The sequence below is a fragment of the Phyllobates terribilis genome, unplaced genomic scaffold, assembly GCF_046119375.1.
Source record: "Phyllobates terribilis strain yellow unplaced genomic scaffold, ASM4611937v1 Scaffold_729__1_contigs__length_748246, whole genome shotgun sequence".
Classification (NCBI taxonomy): Eukaryota; Metazoa; Chordata; class Amphibia; order Anura; family Dendrobatidae; genus Phyllobates; species Phyllobates terribilis.
This window is the reverse complement of record NW_027363489.1, coordinates 265,317-288,641: the sequence shown is the minus strand read 5'-3', so window position 1 is coordinate 288,641 and position 23,325 is coordinate 265,317. Positions and strand designations below refer to the sequence as shown.

Below are 23,325 nucleotides of genomic sequence, written 5' to 3'. Positions count from 1 at the left end.
GTCCATCCCAAAATCCGACAAACAAGCAAAATGAACAAAAAGCATTGAATTCAATTCTTTCTGATTTTAGAAACTGCATTAAAGAAGGGGTGCACCGGTCCTGGAGATACTGCAATACCAGGTCAATGCGTGGAGTGGACAGAGCAAGCTCTTTTTCCATCTCCCTGTTCTAAAAATCCATTTAATATATGGTCCCCAGATAGGGGACGTATCAGATATTAAACTGATAAGAACAGATACTACACTTGATCTTAGCCAAAAGGCCGAGAAGCGATAACCAGAATTGGTTTCCGACTACGGTGCCACCCAAGGATTCTGAAAAGTCCATTTGTGGAGATGGCCACCTGGACTCCCGTTAAGAAGACATGCTGTCAACCTCTAGATCCCTCACATGCCTGCATTTTTCGGCTTGCTGCTGCTGCAATCCACGCGTTTTAGATCTGCATAACTCCACCTCTTTTAGCACAGTACCCTCAACCCCCGGCTGTTCCCACCCGCCTCAACACCGTTGGAAGGGAGGAGAACCAATTAAGGCGGGGGGGGGTGGAACGAGCAGCTGTCTACCCTTAGCAGGAGGGTTGCTGATTAATTACCTCTCCTGCTGCTGCTGCTGCTGGCTGTCCAGCAGCAGACTGAAGGTGGCTGCTGCTGTGCGCAGGTATATAAAGGCTCAGAGCCTATTATGACACGCGCAGCCAGCGTTCCATTGCCACATTCCGTCTACTGCAGGCGGGATACCTGGATGGCTGAATGTCACTGAGAAGCTCACAGAGACCGCCATAAGCAACAGTTTAAAAGAATGCCACAGACTAATCAACCAAACTTTTTGGGTTGGTTTCTCTTTTATAGTCTGCAGGCATTAAATGAAAGAAGTCAGTGTTCCAGCAGAGGGAGACAACGTTTCAGAAAAGGCATTGTAGCAAACCAAAAAAGAAATTTTAAGCGCAGCAGAGTAACCAGCTCACATACCTGTTAGCTCAGGTGAGTTTAAAAGGCTGCTGTTGATAACAAGGGCATTTGCTAAATAGATGGTGTGTGTGCAACAATATACTGAAAGGTCAATTATATTGTGCAGCTTATCTCACCACCTGTAGTTATTTAGGTGAAAGCTCCAAAATGCTTGCCTAATATGTCTGTTTATCCAAAAGGAAGTATAGAGGGAGAGCTAGATAGATAGCATTGCATTACATTACATTACATGGCAATGCAATGCACAGTTGCTGAAGTTGAACCAAAATGAGCTTGTCATCTGGCTTCTGCAACTTTTAACATGAAAAATCCAATGAGGAGAAGAAAGCAAAGCCAAAGAGTCCATCCCAAAATCCGACAAACAAGCAAAATGAACAAAAAGCATTGAATTCAATTCTTTCTGATTTTAGAAACTGCATTAAAGAAGGGGTGCACCGGTCCTGGAGATACTGCAATACCAGGTCAATGCGTGGAGTGGACAGAGCAAGCTCTTTTTCCATCTCCCTGTTCTAAAAATCCATTTAATATATGGTCCCCAGATAGGGGACGTATCAGATATTAAACTGATAAGAACAGATACTACACTTGATCTTAGCCAAAAGGCCGAGAAGCGATAACCAGAATTGGTTTCCGACTACGGTGCCACCCAAGGATTCTGAAAAGTCCATTTGTGGAGATGGCCACCTGGACTCCCGTTAAGAAGACATGCTGTCAACCTCTAGATCCCTCACATGCCTGCACTTTTCGGCTTGCTGCTGCTGCAATCCACGCGTTTTAGATCTGCATAACTCCACCTCTTTTAGCACAGTACCCTCAACCCCCGGCTGTTCCCACCCGCCTCAACACCGTTGGAAGGGAGGAGAACCAATTAAGGCGGGGGGGGGGGTGGAACGAGCAGCTGTCTACCCTTAGCAGGAGGGTTGCTGATTAATTACCTCTCCTGCTGCTGCTGCTGCTGGCTGTCCAGCAGCAGACTGAAGGTGGCTGCTGCTGTGCGCAGGTATATAAAGGCTCAGAGCCTATTATGACACGCGCAGCCAGCGTTCCATTGCCACATTCCGTCTACTGCAGGCGGGATACCTGGATGGCTGAATGTCACTGAGAAGCTCACAGAGACCGCCATAAGCAACAGTTTAAAAGAATGCCACAGACTAATCAACCAAACTTTTTGGGTTGGTTTCTCTTTTATAGTCTGCAGGCATTAAATGAAAGAAGTCAGTGTTCCAGCAGAGGGAGACAACGTTTCAGAAAAGGCATTGTAGCAAACCAAAAAAGAAATTTTAAGCGCAGCAGAGTAACCAGCTCACATACCTGTTAGCTCAGGTGAGTTTAAAAGGCTGCTGTTGATAACAAGGGCATTTGCTAAATAGATGGTGTGTGTGCAACAATATACTGAAAGGTCAATTATATTGTGCAGCTTATCTCACCACCTGTAGTTATTTAGGTGAAAGCTCCAAAATGCTTGCCTAATATGTCTGTTTATCCAAAAGGAAGTATAGAGGGAGAGCTAGATAGATAGCATTGCATTACATTACATTACATGGCAATGCAATGCACAGTTGCTGAAGTTGAACCAAAATGAGCTTGTCATCTGGCTTCTGCAACTTTTAACATGAAAAATCCAATGAGGAGAAGAAAAGCAAAGCCAAAGAGTCCATCCCAAAATCCGACAAACAAGCAAAATGAACAAAAAGCATTGAATTCAATTCTTTCTGATTTTAGAAACTGCATTAAAGAAGGGGTGCACCGGTCCTGGAGATACTGCAATACCAGGTCAATGCGTGGAGTGGACAGAGCAAGCTCTTTTTCCATCTCCCTGTTCTAAAAATCCATTTAATATATGGTCCCCAGATAGGGGACGTATCAGATATTAAACTGATAAGAACAGATACTACACTTGATCTTAGCCAAAAGGCCGAGAAGCGATAACCAGAATTGGTTTCCGACTACGGTGCCACCCAAGGATTCTGAAAAGTCCATTTGTGGAGATGGCCACCTGGACTCCCGTTAAGAAGACATGCTGTCAACCTCTAGATCCCTCACATGCCTGCACTTTTCGGCTTGCTGCTGCTGCAATCCACGCGTTTTAGATCTGCATAACTCCACCTCTTTTAGCACAGTACCCTCAACCCCCAGCTGTTCCCACCCGCCTCAACACCGTTGGAAGGGAGGAGAACCATTTAAGGCGGGGGGGGGGTGGAACGAGCAGCTGTCTACCCTTAGCAGGAGGGTTGCTGATTAATTACCTCTCCTGCTGCTGCTGCTGCTGGCTGTCCAGCAGCAGACTGAAGGTGGCTGCTGCTGTGCGCAGGTATATAAGGCTCAGAGCCTATTATGACACGCGCAGCCAGCGTTCCATTGCCACATTCCGTCTACTGCAGGCGGGATACCTGGATGGCTGAATGTCACTGAGAAGCTCACAGAGACCGCCATAAGCAACAGTTTAAAAGAATGCCACAGACTAATCAACCAAACTTTTTGGGTTGGTTTCTCTTTTATAGTCTGCAGGCATTAAATGAAAGAAGTCAGTGTTCCAGCAGAGGGAGACAACGTTTCAGAAAAGGCATTGTAGCAAACCAAAAAAGAAATTTTAAGCGCAGCAGAGTAACCAGCTCACATACCTGTTAGCTCAGGTGAGTTTAAAAGGCTGCTGTTGATAACAAGGGCATTTGCTAAATAGATGGTGTGTGTGCAACAATATACTGAAAGGTCAATTATATTGTGCAGCTTATCTCACCACCTGTAGTTATTTAGGTGAAAGCTCCAAAATGCTTGCCTAATATGTCTGTTTATCCAAAAGGAAGTATAGAGGGAGAGCTAGATAGATAGCATTGCATTACATTACATTACATGGCAATGCAATGCACAGTTGCTGAAGTTGAACCAAAATGAGCTTGTCATCTGGCTTCTGCAACTTTTAACATGAAAAATCCAATGAGGAGAAGAAAAGCAAAGCCAAAGAGTCCATCCCAAAATCCGACAAACAAGCAAAATGAACAAAAAGCATTGAATTCAGTTCTTTCTGATTTTAGAAACTGCATTAAAGAAGGGGTGCACCGGTCCTGGAGATACTGCAATACCAGGTCAATGCGTGGAGTGGACAGAGCAAGCTCTTTTTCCATCTCCCTGTTCTAAAAATCCATTTAATATATGGTCCCCAGATAGGGGACGTATCAGATATTAAACTGATAAGAACAGATACTACACTTGATCTTAGCCAAAAGGCCGAGAAGCGATAACCAGAATTGGTTTCCGACTACGGTGCCACCCAAGGATTCTGAAAAGTCCATTTGTGGAGATGGCCACCTGGACTCCCGTTAAGAAGACATGCTGTCAACCTCTAGATCCCTCACATGCCTGCACTTTTCGGCTTGCTGCTGCTGCAATCCACGCGTTTTAGATCTGCATAACTCCACCTCTTTTAGCACAGTACCCTCAACCCCCAGCTGTTCCCACCCGCCTCAACACCGTTGGAAGGGAGGAGAACCAATTAAGGCGGGGGGGGGTGGAACGAGCAGCTGTCTACCCTTAGCAGGAGGGTTGCTGATTAATTACCTCTCCTGCTGCTGCTGCTGCTGGCTGTCCAGCAGCAGACTGAAGGTGGCTGCTGCTGTGCGCAGGTATATAAAGGCTCAGAGCCTATTATGACACGCGCAGCCAGCGTTCCATTGCCACATTCCGTCTACTGCAGGCGGGATACCTGGATGGCTGAATGTCACTGAGAAGCTCACAGAGACCGCCATAAGCAACAGTTTAAAAGAATGCCACAGACTAATCAACCAAACTTTTTGGGTTGGTTTCTCTTTTATAGTCTGCAGGCATTAAATGAAAGAAGTCAGTGTTCCAGCAGAGGGAGACAACGTTTCAGAAAAGGCATTGTAGCAAACCAAAAAAGAAATTTTAAGCGCAGCAGAGTAACCAGCTCACATACCTGTTAGCTCAGGTGAGTTTAAAAGGCTGCTGTTGATAACAAGGGCATTTGCTAAATAGATGGTGTGTGTGCAACAATATACTGAAAGGTCAATTATATTGTGCAGCTTATCTCACCACCTGTAGTTATTTAGGTGAAAGCTCCAAAATGCTTGCCTAATATGTCTGTTTATCCAAAAGGAAGTATAGAGGGAGAGCTAGATAGATAGCATTGCATTACATTACATTACATGGCAATGCAATGCACAGTTGCTGAAGTTGAACCAAAATGAGCTTGTCATCTGGCTTCTGCAACTTTTAACATGAAAAATCCAATGAGGAGAAGAAAAGCAAAGCCAAAGAGTCCATCCCAAAATCCGACAAACAAGCAAAATGAACAAAAAGCATTGAATTCAGTTCTTTCTGATTTTAGAAACTGCATTAAAGAAGGGGTGCACCGGTCCTGGAGATACTGCAATACCAGGTCAATGCGTGGAGTGGACAGAGCAAGCTCTTTTTCCATCTCCCTGTTCTAAAAATCCATTTAATATATGGTCCCCAGATAGGGGACGTATCAGATATTAAACTGATAAGAACAGATACTACACTTGATCTTAGCCAAAAGGCCGAGAAGCGATAACCAGAATTGGTTTCCGACTACGGTGCCACCCAAGGATTCTGAAAAGTCCATTTGTGGAGATGGCCACCTGGACTCCCGTTAAGAAGACATGCTGTCAACCTCTAGATCCCTCACATGCCTGCACTTTTCGGCTTGCTGCTGCTGCAATCCACGCGTTTTAGATCTGCATAACTCCACCTCTTTTAGCACAGTACCCTCAACCCCCAGCTGTTCCCACCCGCCTCAACACCGTTGGAAGGGAGGAGAACCAATTAAGGCGGGGGGGGGGTGGAACGAGCAGCTGTCTACCCTTAGCAGGAGGGTTGCTGATTAATTACCTCTCCTGCTGCTGCTGCTGCTGGCTGTCCAGCAGCAGACTGAAGGTGGCTGCTGCTGTGCGCAGGTATATAAAGGCTCAGAGCCTATTATGACACGCGCAGCCAGCGTTCCATTGCCACATTCCGTCTACTGCAGGCGGGATACCTGGATGGCTGAATGTCACTGAGAAGCTCACAGAGACCGCCATAAGCAACAGTTTAAAAGAATGCCACAGACTAATCAACCAAACTTTTTGGGTTGGTTTCTCTTTTATAGTCTGCAGGCATTAAATGAAAGAAGTCAGTGTTCCAGCAGAGGGAGACAACGTTTCAGAAAAGGCATTGTAGCAAACCAAAAAAGAAATTTTAAGCGCAGCAGAGTAACCAGCTCACATACCTGTTAGCTCAGGTGAGTTTAAAAGGCTGCTGTTGATAACAAGGGCATTTGCTAAATAGATGGTGTGTGTGCAACAATATACTGAAAGGTCAATTATATTGTGCAGCTTATCTCACCACCTGTAGTTATTTAGGTGAAAGCTCCAAAATGCTTGCCTAATATGTCTGTTTATCCAAAAGGAAGTATAGAGGGAGAGCTAGATAGATAGCATTGCATTACATTACATTACATGGCAATGCAATGCACAGTTGCTGAAGTTGAACCAAAATGAGCTTGTCATCTGGCTTCTGCAACTTTTAACATGAAAAATCCAATGAGGAGAAGAAAAGCAAAGCCAAAGAGTCCATCCCAAAATCCGACAAACAAGCAAAATGAACAAAAAGCATTGAATTCAATTCTTTCTGATTTTAGAAACTGCATTAAAGAAGGGGTGCACCGGTCCTGGAGATACTGCAATACCAGGTCAATGCGTGGAGTGGACAGAGCAAGCTCTTTTTCCATCTCCCTGTTCTAAAAATCCATTTAATATATGGTCCCCAGATAGGGGACGTATCAGATATTAAACTGATAAGAACAGATACTACACTTGATCTTAGCCAAAAGGCCGAGAAGCGATAACCAGAATTGGTTTCCGACTACGGTGCCACCCAAGGATTCTGAAAAGTCCATTTGTGGAGATGGCCACCTGGACTCCCGTTAAGAAGACATGCTGTCAACCTCTAGATCCCTCACATGCCTGCATTTTTCGGCTTGCTGCTGCTGCAATCCACGCGTTTTAGATCTGCATAACTCCACCTCTTTTAGCACAGTACCCTCAACCCCCGGCTGTTCCCACCCGCCTCAACACCGTTGGAAGGGAGGAGAACCAATTAAGGCGGGGGGGGGTGGAACGAGCAGCTGTCTACCCTTAGCAGGAGGGTTGCTGATTAATTACCTCTCCTGCTGCTGCTGCTGGCTGTCCAGCAGCAGACTGAAGGTGGCTGCTGCTGTGCGCAGGTATATAAAGGCTCAGAGCCTATTATGACACGCGCAGCCAGCGTTCCATTGCCACATTCCGTCTACTGCAGGCGGGATACCTGGATGGCTGAATGTCACTGAGAAGCTCACAGAGACCGCCATAAGCAACAGTTTAAAAGAATGCCACAGACTAATCAACCAAACTTTTTGGGTTGGTTTCTCTTTTATAGTCTGCAGGCATTAAATGAAAGAAGTCAGTGTTCCAGCAGAGGGAGACAACGTTTCAGAAAAGGCATTGTAGCAAACCAAAAAAGAAATTTTAAGCGCAGCAGAGTAACCAGCTCACATACCTGTTAGCTCAGGTGAGTTTAAAAGGCTGCTGTTGATAACAAGGGCATTTGCTAAATAGATGGTGTGTGTGCAACAATATACTGAAAGGTCAATTATATTGTGCAGCTTATCTCACCACCTGTAGTTATTTAGGTGAAAGCTCCAAAATGCTTGCCTAATATGTCTGTTTATCCAAAAGGAAGTATAGAGGGAGAGCTAGATAGATAGCATTGCATTACATTACATTACATGGCAATGCAATGCACAGTTGCTGAAGTTGAACCAAAATGAGCTTGTCATCTGGCTTCTGCAACTTTTAACATGAAAAATCCAATGAGGAGAAGAAAAGCAAAGCCAAAGAGTCCATCCCAAAATCCGACAAACAAGCAAAATGAACAAAAAGCATTGAATTCAATTCTTTCTGATTTTAGAAACTGCATTAAAGAAGGGGTGCACCGGTCCTGGAGATACTGCAATACCAGGTCAATGCGTGGAGTGGACAGAGCAAGCTCTTTTTCCATCTCCCTGTTCTAAAAATCCATTTAATATATGGTCCCCAGATAGGGGACGTATCAGATATTAAACTGATAAGAACAGATACTACACTTGATCTTAGCCAAAAGGCCGAGAAGCGATAACCAGAATTGGTTTCCGACTACGGTGCCACCCAAGGATTCTGAAAAGTCCATTTGTGGAGATGGCCACCTGGACTCCCGTTAAGAAGACATGCTGTCAACCTCTAGATCCCTCACATGCCTGCATTTTTCGGCTTGCTGCTGCTGCAATCCACGCGTTTTAGATCTGCATAACTCCACCTCTTTTAGCACAGTACCCTCAACCCCCGGCTGTTCCCACCCGCCTCAACACCGTTGGAAGGGAGGAGAACCAATTAAGGCGGGGGGGGGTGGAACGAGCAGCTGTCTACCCTTAGCAGGAGGGTTGCTGATTAATTACCTCTCCTGCTGCTGCTGCTGGCTGTCCAGCAGCAGACTGAAGGTGGCTGCTGCTGTGCGCAGGTATATAAAGGCTCAGAGCCTATTATGACACGCGCAGCCAGCGTTCCATTGCCACATTCCGTCTACTGCAGGCGGGATACCTGGATGGCTGAATGTCACTGAGAAGCTCACAGAGACCGCCATAAGCAACAGTTTAAAAGAATGCCACAGACTAATCAACCAAACTTTTTGGGTTGGTTTCTCTTTTATAGTCTGCAGGCATTAAATGAAAGAAGTCAGTGTTCCAGCAGAGGGAGACAACGTTTCAGAAAAGGCATTGTAGCAAACCAAAAAAGAAATTTTAAGCGCAGCAGAGTAACCAGCTCACATACCTGTTAGCTCAGGTGAGTTTAAAAGGCTGCTGTTGATAACAAGGGCATTTGCTAAATAGATGGTGTGTGTGCAACAATATACTGAAAGGTCAATTATATTGTGCAGCTTATCTCACCACCTGTAGTTATTTAGGTGAAAGCTCCAAAATGCTTGCCTAATATGTCTGTTTATCCAAAAGGAAGTATAGAGGGAGAGCTAGATAGATAGCATTGCATTACATTACATTACATGGCAATGCAATGCACAGTTGCTGAAGTTGAACCAAAATGAGCTTGTCATCTGGCTTCTGCAACTTTTAACATGAAAAATCCAATGAGGAGAAGAAAGCAAAGCCAAAGAGTCCATCCCAAAATCCGACAAACAAGCAAAATGAACAAAAAGCATTGAATTCAATTCTTTCTGATTTTAGAAACTGCATTAAAGAAGGGGTGCACCGGTCCTGGAGATACTGCAATACCAGGTCAATGCGTGGAGTGGACAGAGCAAGCTCTTTTTCCATCTCCCTGTTCTAAAAATCCATTTAATATATGGTCCCCAGATAGGGGACGTATCAGATATTAAACTGATAAGAACAGATACTACACTTGATCTTAGCCAAAAGGCCGAGAAGCGATAACCAGAATTGGTTTCCGACTACGGTGCCACCCAAGGATTCTGAAAAGTCCATTTGTGGAGATGGCCACCTGGACTCCCGTTAAGAAGACATGCTGTCAACCTCTAGATCCCTCACATGCCTGCACTTTTCGGCTTGCTGCTGCTGCAATCCGCGCGTTTTAGATCTGCATAACTCCACCTCTTTTAGCACAGTACCCTCAACCCCCGGCTGTTCCCACCCGCCTCAACACCGTTGGAAGGGAGGAGAACCAATTAAGGCGGGGGGGGGGTGGAACGAGCAGCTGTCTACCCTTAGCAGGAGGGTTGCTGATTAATTACCTCTCCTGCTGCTGCTGCTGCTGGCTGTCCAGCAGCAGACTGAAGGTGGCTGCTGCTGGGCGCAGGTATATAAAGGCTCAGAGCCTATTATGACACGCGCAGCCAGCGTTCCATTGCCACATTCCGTCTACTGCAGGCGGGATACCTGGATGGCTGAATGTCACTGAGAAGCTCACAGAGACCGCCATAAGCAACAGTTTAAAAGAATGCCACAGACTAATCAACCAAACTTTTTGGGTTGGTTTCTCTTTTATAGTCTGCAGGCATTAAATGAAAGAAGTCAGTGTTCCAGCAGAGGGAGACAACGTTTCAGAAAAGGCATTGTAGCAAACCAAAAAAGAAATTTTAAGCGCAGCAGAGTAACCAGCTCACATACCTGTTAGCTCAGGTGAGTTTAAAAGGCTGCTGTTGATAACAAGGGCATTTGCTAAATAGATGGTGTGTGTGCAACAATATACTGAAAGGTCAATTATATTGTGCAGCTTATCTCACCACCTGTAGTTATTTAGGTGAAAGCTCCAAAATGCTTGCCTAATATGTCTGTTTATCCAAAAGGAAGTATAGAGGGAGAGCTAGATAGATAGCATTGCATTACATTACATTACATGGCAATGCAATGCACAGTTGCTGAAGTTGAACCAAAATGAGCTTGTCATCTGGCTTCTGCAACTTTTAACATGAAAAATCCAATGAGGAGAAGAAAAGCAAAGCCAAAGAGTCCATCCCAAAATCCGACAAACAAGCAAAATGAACAAAAAGCATTGAATTCAATTCTTTCTGATTTTAGAAACTGCATTAAAGAAGGGGTGCACCGGTCCTGGAGATACTGCAATACCAAGTCAATGCGTGGAGTGGACAGAGCAAGCTCTTTTTCCATCTCCCTGTTCTAAAAATCCATTTAATATATGGTCCCCAGATAGGGGACGTATCAGATATTAAACTGATAAGAACAGATACTACACTTGATCTTAGCCAAAAGGCCGAGAAGCGATAACCAGAATTGGTTTCCGACTACGGTGCCACCCAAGGATTCTGAAAAGTCCATTTGTGGAGATGGCCACCTGGACTCCCGTTAAGAAGACATGCTGTCAACCTCTAGATCCCTCACATGCCTGCACTTTTCGGCTTGCTGCTGCTGCAATCCACGCGTTTTAGATCTGCATAACTCCACCTCTTTTAGCACAGTACCCCTCAACCCCCGGCTGTTCCCACCCGCCTCAACACCGTTGGAAGGGAGGAGAACCAATTAAGGCGGGGGGGGGGGTGGAACGAGCAGCTGTCTACCCTTAGCAGGAGGGTTGCTGATTAATTACCTCTCCTGCTGCTGCTGCTGCTGGCTGTCCAGCAGCAGACTGAAGGTGGCTGCTGCTGTGCGCAGGTATATAAAGGCTCAGAGCCTATTATGACACGCGCAGCCAGCGTTCCATTGCCACATTCCGTCTACTGCAGGCGGGATACCTGGATGGCTGAATGTCACTGAGAAGCTCACAGAGACCGCCATAAGCAACAGTTTAAAAGAATGCCACAGACTAATCAACCAAACTTTTTGGGTTGGTTTCTCTTTTATAGTCTGCAGGCATTAAATGAAAGAAGTCAGTGTTCCAGCAGAGGGAGACAACGTTTCAGAAAAGGCATTGTAGCAAACCAAAAAAGAAATTTTAAGCGCAGCAGAGTAACCAGCTCACATACCTGTTAGCTCAGGTGAGTTTAAAAGGCTGCTGTTGATAACAAGGGCATTTGCTAAATAGATGGTGTGTGTGCAACAATATACTGAAAGGTCAATTATATTGTGCAGCTTATCTCACCACCTGTAGTTATTTAGGTGAAAGCTCCAAAATGCTTGCCTAATATGTCTGTTTATCCAAAAGGAAGTATAGAGGGAGAGCTAGATAGATAGCATTGCATTACATTACATTACATGGCAATGCAATGCACAGTTGCTGAAGTTGAACCAAAATGAGCTTGTCATCTGGCTTCTGCAACTTTTAACATGAAAAATCCAATGAGGAGAAGAAAAGCAAAGCCAAAGAGTCCATCCCAAAATCCGACAAACAAGCAAAATGAACAAAAAGCATTGAATTCAATTCTTTCTGATTTTAGAAACTGCATTAAAGAAGGGGTGCACCGGTCCTGGAGATACTGCAATACCAGGTCAATGCGTGGAGTGGACAGAGCAAGCTCTTTTTCCATCTCCCTGTTCTAAAAATCCATTTAATATATGGTCCCCAGATAGGGGACGTATCAGATATTAAACTGATAAGAACAGATACTACACTTGATCTTAGCCAAAAGGCCGAGAAGCGATAACCAGAATTGGTTTCCGACTACGGTGCCACCCAAGGATTCTGAAAAGTCCATTTGTGGAGATGGCCACCTGGACTCCCGTTAAGAAGACATGCTGTCAACCTCTAGATCCCTCACATGCCTGCACTTTTCGGCTTGCTGCTGCTGCAATCCACGCGTTTTAGATCTGCATAACTCCACCTCTTTTAGCACAGTACCCTCAACCCCCGGCTGTTCCCACCCGCCTCAACACCGTTGGAAGGGAGGAGAACCAATTAAGGCGGGGGGGGGGGTGGAACGAGCAGCTGTCTACCCTTAGCAGGAGGGTTGCTGATTAATTACCTCTCCTGCTGCTGCTGCTGGCTGTCCAGCAGCAGACTGAAGGTGGCTGCTGCTGTGCGCAGGTATATAAAGGCTCAGAGCCTATTATGACACGCGCAGCCAGCGTTCCATTGCCACATTCCGTCTACTGCAGGCGGGATACCTGGATGGCTGAATGTCACTGAGAAGCTCACAGAGACCGCCATAAGCAACAGTTTAAAAGAATGCCACAGACTAATCAACCAAACTTTTTGGGTTGGTTTCTCTTTTATAGTCTGCAGGCATTAAATGAAAGAAGTCAGTGTTCCAGCAGAGGGAGACAACGTTTCAGAAAAGGCATTGTAGCAAACCAAAAAAGAAATTTTAAGCGCAGCAGAGTAACCAGCTCACATACCTGTTAGCTCAGGTGAGTTTAAAAGGCTGCTGTTGATAACAAGGGCATTTGCTAAATAGATGGTGTGTGTGCAACAATATACTGAAAGGTCAATTATATTGTGCAGCTTATCTCACCACCTGTAGTTATTTAGGTGAAAGCTCCAAAATGCTTGCCTAATATGTCTGTTTATCCAAAAGGAAGTATAGAGGGAGAGCTAGATAGATAGCATTGCATTACATTACATTACATGGCAATGCAATGCACAGTTGCTGAAGTTGAACCAAAATGAGCTTGTCATCTGGCTTCTGCAACTTTTAACATGAAAAATCCAATGAGGAGAAGAAAAGCAAAGCCAAAGAGTCCATCCCAAAATCCGACAAACAAGCAAAATGAACAAAAAGCATTGAATTCAATTCTTTCTGATTTTAGAAACTGCATTAAAGAAGGGGTGCACCGGTCCTGGAGATACTGCAATACCAGGTCAATGCGTGGAGTGGACAGAGCAAGCTCTTTTTCCATCTCCCTGTTCTAAAAATCCATTTAATATATGGTCCCCAGATAGGGGACGTATCAGATATTAAACTGATAAGAACAGATACTACACTTGATCTTAGCCAAAAGGCCGAGAAGCGATAACCAGAATTGGTTTCCGACTACGGTGCCACCCAAGGATTCTGAAAAGTCCATTTGTGGAGATGGCCACCTGGACTCCCGTTAAGAAGACATGCTGTCAACCTCTAGATCCCTCACATGCCTGCACTTTTCGGCTTGCTGCTGCTGCAATCCACGCGTTTTAGATCTGCATAACTCCACCTCTTTTAGCACAGTACCCTCAACCCCCGGCTGTTCCCACCCGCCTCAACACCGTTGGAAGGGAGGAGAACCAATTAAGGCGGGGGGGGGGGTGGAACGAGCAGCTGTCTACCCTTAGCAGGAGGGTTGCTGATTAATTACCTCTCCTGCTGCTGCTGCTGCTGGCTGTCCAGCAGCAGACTGAAGGTGGCTGCTGCTGTGCGCAGGTATATAAAGGCTCAGAGCCTATTATGACACGCGCAGCCAGCGTTCCATTGCCACATTCCGTCTACTGCAGGCGGGATACCTGGATGGCTGAATGTCACTGAGAAGCTCACAGAGACCGCCATAAGCAACAGTTTAAAAGAATGCCACAGACTAATCAACCAAACTTTTTGGGTTGGTTTCTCTTTTATAGTCTGCAGGCATTAAATGAAAGAAGTCAGTGTTCCAGCAGAGGGAGACAACGTTTCAGAAAAGGCATTGTAGCAAACCAAAATAGAAATTTTAAGCGCAGCAGAGTAACCAGCTCACATACCTGTTAGCTCAGGTGAGTTTAAAAGGTTGCTGTTGATAACAAGGGCATTTGCTAAATAGATGGTGTGTGTGCAACAATATACTGAAAGGTCAATTATATTGTGCAGCTTATCTCACCACCTGTAGTTATTTAGGTGAAAGCTCCAAAATGCTTGCCTAATATGTCTGTTTATCCAAAAGGAAGTATAGAGGGAGAGCTAGATAGATAGCATTGCATTACATTACATTACATGGCAATGCAATGCACAGTTGCTGAAGTTGAACCAAAATGAGCTTGTCATCTGGCTTCTGCAACTTTTAACATGAAAAATCCAATGAGGAGAAGAAAAGCAAAGTCAAAGAGTCCATCCCAAAATCCGACAAACAAGCAAAATGAACAAAAAGCATTGAATTCAATTCTTTCTGATTTTAGAAACTGCATTAAAGAAGGGGTGCACCGGTCCTGGAGATACTGCAATACCAGGTCAATGCGTGGAGTGGACAGAGCAAGCTCTTTTTCCATCTCCCTGTTCTAAAAATCCATTTAATATATGGTCCCCAGATAGGGGACGTATCAGATATTAAACTGATAAGAACAGATACTACACTTGATCTTAGCCAAAAGGCCGAGAAGCGATAACCAGAATTGGTTTCCGACTACGGTGCCACCCAAGGATTCTGAAAAGTCCATTTGTGGAGATGGCCACCTGGACTCCCGTTAAGAAGACATGCTGTCAACCTCTAGATCCCTCACATGCCTGCACTTTTCGGCTTGCTGCTGCTGCAATCCACGCGTTTTAGATCTGCATAACTCCACCTCTTTTAGCACAGTACCCTCAACCCCCGGCTGTTCCCACCCGCCTCAACACCGTTGGAAGGGAGGAGAACCAATTAAGGCGGGGGTGGGGGTGGAACGAGCAGCTGTCTACCCTTAGCAGGAGGGTTGCTGATTAATTACCTCTCCTGCTGCTGCTGGCTGTCCAGCAGCAGACTGAAGGTGGCTGCTGCTGTGCGCAGGTATATAAAGGCTCAGAGCCTATTATGACACGCGCAGCCAGCGTTCCATTGCCACATTCCGTCTACTGCAGGCGGGATACCTGGATGGCTGAATGTCACTGAGAAGCTCACAGAGACCGCCATAAGCAACAGTTGAAAAGAATGCCACAGACTAATCAACCAAACTTTTTGGGTTGGTTTCTCTTTTATAGTCTGCAGGCATTAAATGAAAGAAGTCAGTGTTCCAGCAGAGAGAGACAACGTTTCAGAAAAGGCATTGTAGCAAACCAAAAAAGAAATTTTAAGCGCAGCAGAGTAACCAGCTCACATACCTGTTAGCTCAGGTGAGTTTAAAAGGCTGCTGTTGATAACAAGGGCATTTGCTAAATAGATGGTGTGTGTGCAACAATATACTGAAAGGTCAATTATATTGTGCAGCTTATCTCACCACCTGTAGTTATTTAGGTGAAAGCTCCAAAATGCTTGCCTAATATGTCTGTTTATCCAAAAGGAAGTATAGAGGGAGAGCTAGATAGATAGCATTGCATTACATTACATTACATGGCAATGCAATGCACAGTTGCTGAAGTTGAACCAAAATGAGCTTGTCATCTGGCTTCTGCAACTTTTAACATGAAAAATCCAATGAGGAGAAGAAAAGCAAAGCCAAAGAGTCCATCCCAAAATCCGACAAACAAGCAAAATGAACAAAAAGCATTGAATTCAATTCTTTCTGATTTTAGAAACTGCATTAAAGAAGGGGTGCACCGGTCCTGGAGATACTGCAATACCAGGTCAATGCGTGGAGTGGACAGAGCAAGCTCTTTTTCCATCTCCCTGTTCTAAAAATCCATTTAATATATGGTCCCCAGATAGGGGACGTATCAGATATTAAACTGATAAGAACAGATACTACACTTGATCTTAGCCAAAAGGCCGAGAAGCGATAACCAGAATTGCTTTCCGACTACGGTGCCACCCAAGGATTCTGAAAAGTCCATTTGTGGAGATGGCCACCTGGACTCCCGTTAAGAAGACATGCTGTCAACCTCTAGATCCCTCACATGCCTGCACTTTTCGGCTTGCTGCTGCTGCAATCCACGCGTTTTAGATCTGCATAACTCCACCTCTTTTAGCACAGTACCCTCAACCCCCGGCTGTTCCCACCCGCCTCAACACCGTTGGAAGGGAGGAGAACCAATTAAGGCGGGGGGGGGGTGGAACGAGCAGCTGTCTACCCTTAGCAGGAGGGTTGCTGATTAATTACCTCTCCTGCTGCTGCTGCTGCTGGCTGTCCAGCAGCAGACTGAAGGTGGCTGCTGCTGTGCGCAGGTATATAAAGGCTCAGAGCCTATTATGACACGCGCAGCCAGCGTTCCATTGCCACATTCCGTCTACTGCAGGCGGGATACCTGGATGGCTGAATGTCACTGAGAAGCTCACAGAGACCGCCATAAGCAACAGTTTAAAAGAATGCCACAGACTAATCAACCAAACTTTTTGGGTTGGTTTCTCTTTTATAGTCTGCAGGCATTAAATGAAAGAAGTCAGTGTTCCAGCAGAGGGAGACAACGTTTCAGAAAAGGCATTGTAGCAAACCAAAAAAGAAATTTTAAGCGCAGCAGAGTAACCAGCTCACATACCTGTTAGCTCAGGTGAGTTTAAAAGGCTGCTGTTGATAACAAGGGCATTTGCTAAATAGATGGTGTGTGTGCAACAATATACTGAAAGGTCAATTATATTGTGCAGTTTATCTCACCACCTGTAGTTATTTAGGTGAAAGCTCCAAAATGCTTGCCTAATATGTCTGTTTATCCAAAAGGAAGTATAGAGGGAGAGCTAGATAGATAGCATTGCATTACATTACATTACATGGCAATGCAATGCACAGTTGCTGAAGTTGAACCAAGATGAGCTTGTCATCTGGCTTCTGCAACTTTTAACATGAAAAATCCAATGAGGAGAAGAAAAGCAAAGCCAAAGAGTCCATCCCAACATCCGACAAACAAGCAAAATGAACAAAAAGCATTGAATTCAATTCTTTCTGATTTTAGAAACTGCATTAAAGAAGGGGTGCACCGGTCCTGGAGATACTGCAATACCAGGTCAATGCGTGGAGTGGACAGAGCAAGCTCTTTTTCCATCTCCCTGTTCTAAAAATCCATTTAATATATGGTCCCCAGATAGGGGACGTATCAGATATTAAACTGATAAGAACAGATACTACACTTGATCTTAGCCAAAAGGCCGAGAAGCGATAACCAGAATTGGTTTCCGACTACGGTGCCACCCAAGGATTCTGAAAAGTCCATTTGTGGAGATGGCCACCTGGACTCCCGTTAAGAAGACATGCTGTCAACCTCTAGATCCCTCACATGCCTGCACTTTTCGGCTTGCTGCTGCTGCAATCCACGCGTTTTAGATCTGCATAACTCCACCTCTTTTAGCACAGTACGCTCAACCCCCGGCTGTTCCCACCCGCCTCAACACCGTTGGAAGGGAGGAGAACCAATTAAGGCGGGGGGGGGGTGGAACGAGCAGCTGTCTACCCTTAGCAGGAGGGTTGCTGATTAATTACCTCTCCTGCTGCTGCTGCTGCTGGCTGTCCAGCAGCAGACTGAAGGTGGCTGCTGCTGTGCGCAGGTATATAAAGGCTCAGAGCCTATTATGACACGCGCAGCCAGCGTTCCATTGCCACATTCCGTCTACTGCAGGCGGGATACCTGGATGGCTGAATGTCACTGAGAAGCTCACAGAGACCGCCATAAGCAACAGTTTAAAAGAATGCCACAGACTAATCAACCAAACTTTTTGGGTTGGTTTCTCTTTTATAGTCTGCAGGCATTAAATGAAAGAAGTCAGTGTTCCAGCAGAGGGAGACAACGTTTCAGAAAAGGCATTGTAGCAAACCAAAAAAGAAATTTTAAGCGCAGCAGAGTAACCAGCTCACATACCTGTTAGCTCAGGTGAGTTTAAAAGGCTGCTGTTGATAACAAGGGCATTTGCTAAATAGATGGTGTGTGTGCAACAATATACTGAAAGGTCAATTATATTGTGCAGCTTATCTCACCACCTGTAGTTATTTAGGTGAAAGCTCCAAAATGCTTGCCTAATATGTCTGTTTATCCAAAAGGAAGTATAGAGGGAGAGCTAGATAGATAGCATTGCATTACATTACATTACATGGCAATGCAATGCACAGTTGCTGAAGTTGAACCAAAATGAGCTTGTCATCTGGCTTCTGCAACTTTTAACATGAAAAATCCAATGAGGAGAAGAAAAGCAAAGCCAAAGAGTCCATCCCAAAATCCGACAAACAAGCAAAATGAACAAAAAGCATTGAATTCAATTCTTTCTGATTTTAGAAACTGCATTAAAGAAGGGGTGCACCGGTCCTGGAGATACTGCAATACCAGGTCAATGCGTGGAGTGGACAGAGCAAGCTCTTTTTCCATCTCCCTGTTCTAAAAATCCATTTAATATATGGTCCCCAGATAGGGGACGTATCAGATATTAAACTGATAAGAACAGATACTACACTTGATCTTAGCCAAAAGGCCGAGAAGCGATAACCAGAATTGGTTTCCGACTACGGTGCCACCCAAGGATTCTGAAAAGTCCATTTGTGGAGATGGCCACCTGGACTCCCGTTAAGAAGACATGCTGTCAACCTCTAGATCCCTCACATGCCTGCACTTTTCGGCTTGCTGCTGCTGCAATCCACGCGTTTTAGATCTGCATAACTCCACCTCTTTTAGCACAGTACCCTCAACCCCCGGCTGTTCCCACCCGCCTCAACACCGTTGGAAGGGAGGAGAACCAATTAAGGCGGGGGGGGGGGTGGAACGAGCAGCTGTCTACCCTTAGCAGGAGGGTTGCTGATTAATTACCTCTCCTGCTGCTGCTGCTGCTGGCTGTCCAGCAGCAGACTGAAGGTGGCTGCTGCTGTGCGCAGGTATATAAAGGCTCAGAGCCTATTATGACACGCGCAGCCAGCGTTCCATTGCCACATTCCGTCTACTGCAGGCGGGATACCTGGATGGCTGAATGTCACTGAGAAGCTCACAGAGACCGCCATAAGCAACAGTTTAAAAGAATGCCACAGACTAATCAACCAAACTTTTTGGGTTGGTTTCTCTTTTATAGTCTGCAGGCATTAAATGAAAGAAGTCAGTGTTCCAGCAGAGGGAGACAACGTTTCAGAAAAGGCATTGTAGCAAACCAAAAAAGAAATTTTAAGCGCAGCAGAGTAACCAGCTCACATACCTGTTAGCTCAGGTGAGTTTAAAAGGCTGCTGTTGATAACAAGGGCATTTGCTAAATAGATGGTGTGTGTGCAACAATATACTGAAAGGTCAATTATATTGTGCAGCTTATCTCACCACCTGTAGTTATTTAGGTGAAAGCTCCAAAATGCTTGCCTAATATGTCTGTTTATCCAAAAGGAAGTATAGAGGGAGAGCTAGATAGATAGCATTGCATTACATTACATTACATGGCAATGCAATGCACAGTTGCTGAAGTTGAACCAAAATGAGCTTGTCATCTGGCTTCTGCAACTTTTAACATGAAAAATCCAATGAGGAGAAGAAAAGCAAAGCCAAAGAGTCCATCCCAAAATCCGACAAACAAGCAAAATGAACAAAAAGCATTGAATTCAATTCTTTCTGATTTTAGAAACTGCATTAAAGAAGGGGTGCACCGGTCCTGGAGATACTGCAATACCAGGTCAATGCGTGGAGTGGACAGAGCAAGCTCTTTTTCCATCTCCCTGTTCTAAAAATCCATTTAATATATGGTCCCCAGATAGGGGACGTATCAGATATTAAACTGATAAGAACAGATACTACACTTGATCTTAGCCAAAAGGCCGAGAAGCGATAATCAGAATTGGTTTCCGACTACGGTGCCACCCAAGGATTCTGAAAAGTCCATTTGTGGAGATGGCCACCTGGACTCCCGTTAAGAAGACATGCTGTCAACCTCTAGATCCCTCACATGCCTGCACTTTTCGGCTTGCTGCTGCTGCAATCCACGCGTTTTAGATCGGCATAACTCCACCTCTTTTAGCACAGTACCCTCAACCCCCGGCTGTTCCCACCCGCCTCAACACCGTTGGAAGGGAGGAGAACCAATTAAGGCGGGGGGGGGGGTGGAACGAGCAGCTGTCTACCCTTAGCAGGAGGGTTGCTGATTAATTACCTCTCCTGCTGCTGCTGCTGCTGGCTGTCCAGCAGCAGACTGAAGGTGGCTGCTGCTGTGCGCAGGTATATAAAGGCTCAGAGCCTATTATAACACGCGCAGCCAGCGTTCCATTGCCACATTCCGTCTACTGCAGGCGGGATACCTGGATGGCTGAATGTCACTGAGAAGCTCACAGAGACCGCCATAAGCAACAGTTTAAAAGAATGCCACAGACTAATCAACCAAACTTTTTGGGTTGGTTTCTCTTTTATAGTCTGCAGGCATTAAATGAAAGAAGTCAGTGTTCCAGCAGAGGGAGACAACGTTTCAGAAAAGGCATTGTAGCAAACCAAAAAAGAAATTTTAAGCGCAGCAGAGTAACCAGCTCACATACCTGTTAGCTCAGGTGAGTTTAAAAGGCTGCTGTTGATAACAAGGGCATTTGCTAAATAGATGGTGTGTGTGCAACAATATACTGAAAGGTCAATTATATTGTGCAGCTTATCTCACCACCTGTAGTTATTTAGGTGAAAGCTCCAAAATGCTTGCCTAATATGTCTGTTTATCCAAAAGGAAGTATAGAGGGAGAGCTAGATAGATAGCATTGCATTACATTACATTACATGGCAATGCAATGCACAGTTGCTGAAGTTGAACCAAAATGAGCTTGTCATCTGGCTTCTGCAACTTTTAACATGAAAAATCCAATGAGGAGAAGAAAAGCAAAGCCAAAGAGTCCATCCCAAAATCCGACAAACAAGCAAAATGAACAAAAAGCATTGAATTCAATTCTTTCTGATTTTAGAAACTGCATTAAAGAAGGGGTGCACCGGTCCTGGAGATACTGCAATACCAGGTCAATGCGTGGAGTGGACAGAGCAAGCTCTTTTTCCATCTCCCTGTTCTAAAAATCCATTTAATATATGGTCCCCAGATAGGGGACGTATCAGATATTAAACTGATAAGAACAGATACTACACTTGATCTTAGCCAAAAGGCCGAGAAGCGATAACCAGAATTGGTTTCCGACTACGGTGCCACCCAAGGATTCTGAAAAGTCCATTTGTGGAGATGGCCACCTGGACTCCCGTTAAGAAGACATGCTGTCAACCTCTAGATCCCTCACATGCCTGCACTTTTCGGCTTGCTGCTGCTGCAATCCACGCGTTTTAGATCTGCATAACTCCACCTCTTTTAGCACAGTACCCTCAACCCCCGGCTGTTCCCACCCGCCTCAACACCGTTGGAAGGGAGGAGAACCAATTAAGGCGGGGGGGGGGGGGTGGAACGAGCAGCTGTCTACCCTTAGCAGGAGGGTTGCTGATTAATTACCTCTCCTGCTGCTGCTGCTGCTGGCTGTCCAGCAGCAGACTGAAGGTGGCTGCTGCTGTGCGCAGGTATATAAAGGCTCAGAGCCTATTATGACACGCGCAGCCAGCGTTCCATTGCCACATTCCGTCTACTGCAGGCGGGATACCTGGATGGCTGAATGTCACTGAGAAGCTCACAGAGACCGCCATAAGCAACAGTTTAAAAGAATGCCACAGACTAATCAACCAAACTTTTTGGGTTGGTTTCTCTTTTATAGTCTGCAGGCATTAAATGAAAGAAGTCAGTGTTCCAGCAGAGGGAGACAACGTTTCAGAAAAGGCATTGTAGCAAACCAAAAAAGAAATTTTAAGTGCAGCAGAGTAACCAGCTCACATACCTGTTAGCTCAGGTGAGTTTAAAAGGCTGCTGTTGATAACAAGGGCATTTGCTAAATAGATGGTGTGTGTGCAACAATATACTGAAAGGTCAATTATATTGTGCAGCTTATCTCACCACCTGTAGTTATTTAGGTGAAAGCTCCAAAATGCTTGCCTAATATGTCTGTTTATCCAAAAGGAAGTATAGAGGGAGAGCTAGATAGATAGCATTGCATTACATTACATTACATGGCAATGCAATGCACAGTTGCTGAAGTTGAACCAAAATGAGCTTGTCATCTGGCTTCTGCAACTTTTAACATGAAAAATCCAATGAGGAGAAGAAAAGCAAAGCCAAAGAGTCCATCCCAAAATCCGACAAACAAGCAAAATGAACAAAAAGCATTGAATTCAATTCTTTCTGATTTTAGAAACTGCATTAAAGAAGGGGTGCACCGGTCCTGGAGATACTGCAATACCAGGTCAATGCGTGGAGTGGACAGAGCAAGCTCTTTTTCCATCTCCCTGTTCTAAAAATCCATTTAATATATGGTCCCCAGATAGGGGACGTATCAGATATTAAACTGATAAGAACAGATACTACACTTGATCTTAGCCAAAAGGCCGAGAAGCGATAACCAGAATTGGTTTCCGACTACGGTGCCACCCAAGGATTCTGAAAAGTCCATTTGTGGAGATGGCCACCTGGACTCCCGTTAAGAAGACATGCTGTCAACCTCTAGATCCCTCACATGCCTGCACTTTTCGGCTTGCTGCTGCTGCAATCCACGCGTTTTAGATCTGCATAACTCCACCTCTTTTAGCACAGTACCCTCAACCCCCGGCTGTTCCCACCCGCCTCAACACCGTTGGAAGGGAGGAGAACCAATTAAGGCGGGGGGGGGGGTTGAACGAGCAGCTGTCTACCCTTAGCAGGAGGGTTGCTGATTAATTACCTCTCCTGCTGCTGCTGCTGCTGGCTGTCCAGCAGCAGACTGAAGGTGGCTGCTGCTGTGCACAGGTATATAAAGGCTCAGAGCCTATTATGACACGCGCAGCCAGCGTTCCATTGCCACATTCCGTCTACTGCAGGCGGGATACCTGGATGGCTGAATGTCACTGAGAAGCTCACAGAGACCGCCATAAGCAACAGTTTAAAAGAATGCCACAGACTAATCAACCAAACTTTTTGGGTTGGTTTCTCTTTTATAGTCTGCAGGCATTAAATGAAAGAAGTCAGTGTTCCAGCAGAGGGAGACAACGTTTCAGAAAAGGCATTGTAGCAAACCAAAAAAGAAATTTTAAGCGCAGCAGAGTAACCAGCTCACATACCTGTTAGCTCAGGTGAGTTTAAAAGGCTGCTGTTGATAACAAGGGCATTTGCTAAATAGATGGTGTGTGTGCAACAAT

The 23,325-nt window shown here is 45.2% G+C and overlaps 18 non-coding genes across 18 annotated transcripts; all 18 read right to left on the bottom strand.

Annotated features, from left to right (window-relative positions):
- Positions 1 to 84: 84 nt before the first annotated feature.
- LOC141236983 (U2 spliceosomal RNA) lies at positions 85 to 275 on the bottom strand. Its single transcript, XR_012302550.1, has one exon. It is a non-coding gene; the product is annotated as a U2 spliceosomal RNA (small nuclear RNA).
- Positions 276 to 1,393: 1,118 nt separating this feature from the next.
- Positions 1,394 to 1,584, bottom strand: LOC141236982 (U2 spliceosomal RNA). The gene has a single exon (XR_012302549.1). It is a non-coding gene; the product is annotated as a U2 spliceosomal RNA (small nuclear RNA).
- Positions 1,585 to 2,705: 1,121 nt separating this feature from the next.
- Positions 2,706 to 2,896, bottom strand: LOC141236980 (U2 spliceosomal RNA). The gene has a single exon (XR_012302547.1). It is a non-coding gene; the product is annotated as a U2 spliceosomal RNA (small nuclear RNA).
- Positions 2,897 to 4,015: 1,119 nt separating this feature from the next.
- LOC141236979 (U2 spliceosomal RNA) lies at positions 4,016 to 4,206 on the bottom strand. Its single transcript, XR_012302546.1, has one exon. It is a non-coding gene; the product is annotated as a U2 spliceosomal RNA (small nuclear RNA).
- A 1,119-nt stretch (positions 4,207 to 5,325) lies between these two features.
- LOC141236978 (U2 spliceosomal RNA) lies at positions 5,326 to 5,516 on the bottom strand. The gene has a single exon (XR_012302545.1). It is a non-coding gene; the product is annotated as a U2 spliceosomal RNA (small nuclear RNA).
- A 1,120-nt stretch (positions 5,517 to 6,636) lies between these two features.
- On the bottom strand, positions 6,637 to 6,827 carry LOC141236977 (U2 spliceosomal RNA). The gene has a single exon (XR_012302544.1). It is a non-coding gene; the product is annotated as a U2 spliceosomal RNA (small nuclear RNA).
- A 1,116-nt stretch (positions 6,828 to 7,943) lies between these two features.
- Positions 7,944 to 8,134, bottom strand: LOC141236976 (U2 spliceosomal RNA). Its single transcript, XR_012302543.1, has one exon. It is a non-coding gene; the product is annotated as a U2 spliceosomal RNA (small nuclear RNA).
- Positions 8,135 to 9,249: 1,115 nt separating this feature from the next.
- LOC141236974 (U2 spliceosomal RNA) lies at positions 9,250 to 9,440 on the bottom strand. Its single transcript, XR_012302541.1, has one exon. It is a non-coding gene; the product is annotated as a U2 spliceosomal RNA (small nuclear RNA).
- Positions 9,441 to 10,560: 1,120 nt separating this feature from the next.
- On the bottom strand, positions 10,561 to 10,751 carry LOC141237266 (U2 spliceosomal RNA). Its single transcript, XR_012302822.1, has one exon. It is a non-coding gene; the product is annotated as a U2 spliceosomal RNA (small nuclear RNA).
- A 1,122-nt stretch (positions 10,752 to 11,873) lies between these two features.
- Positions 11,874 to 12,064, bottom strand: LOC141236973 (U2 spliceosomal RNA). Its single transcript, XR_012302540.1, has one exon. It is a non-coding gene; the product is annotated as a U2 spliceosomal RNA (small nuclear RNA).
- A 1,118-nt stretch (positions 12,065 to 13,182) lies between these two features.
- Positions 13,183 to 13,373, bottom strand: LOC141236972 (U2 spliceosomal RNA). The gene has a single exon (XR_012302539.1). It is a non-coding gene; the product is annotated as a U2 spliceosomal RNA (small nuclear RNA).
- A 1,121-nt stretch (positions 13,374 to 14,494) lies between these two features.
- LOC141236971 (U2 spliceosomal RNA) lies at positions 14,495 to 14,685 on the bottom strand. The gene has a single exon (XR_012302538.1). It is a non-coding gene; the product is annotated as a U2 spliceosomal RNA (small nuclear RNA).
- Positions 14,686 to 15,800: 1,115 nt separating this feature from the next.
- LOC141236970 (U2 spliceosomal RNA) lies at positions 15,801 to 15,991 on the bottom strand. Its single transcript, XR_012302537.1, has one exon. It is a non-coding gene; the product is annotated as a U2 spliceosomal RNA (small nuclear RNA).
- Positions 15,992 to 17,111: 1,120 nt separating this feature from the next.
- On the bottom strand, positions 17,112 to 17,302 carry LOC141236969 (U2 spliceosomal RNA). The gene has a single exon (XR_012302536.1). It is a non-coding gene; the product is annotated as a U2 spliceosomal RNA (small nuclear RNA).
- Positions 17,303 to 18,422: 1,120 nt separating this feature from the next.
- On the bottom strand, positions 18,423 to 18,613 carry LOC141236968 (U2 spliceosomal RNA). The gene has a single exon (XR_012302535.1). It is a non-coding gene; the product is annotated as a U2 spliceosomal RNA (small nuclear RNA).
- Positions 18,614 to 19,734: 1,121 nt separating this feature from the next.
- On the bottom strand, positions 19,735 to 19,925 carry LOC141236967 (U2 spliceosomal RNA). Its single transcript, XR_012302534.1, has one exon. It is a non-coding gene; the product is annotated as a U2 spliceosomal RNA (small nuclear RNA).
- Positions 19,926 to 21,046: 1,121 nt separating this feature from the next.
- On the bottom strand, positions 21,047 to 21,237 carry LOC141236966 (U2 spliceosomal RNA). Its single transcript, XR_012302533.1, has one exon. It is a non-coding gene; the product is annotated as a U2 spliceosomal RNA (small nuclear RNA).
- A 1,123-nt stretch (positions 21,238 to 22,360) lies between these two features.
- LOC141236965 (U2 spliceosomal RNA) lies at positions 22,361 to 22,551 on the bottom strand. The gene has a single exon (XR_012302532.1). It is a non-coding gene; the product is annotated as a U2 spliceosomal RNA (small nuclear RNA).
- Positions 22,552 to 23,325: the final 774 nt, after the last annotated feature.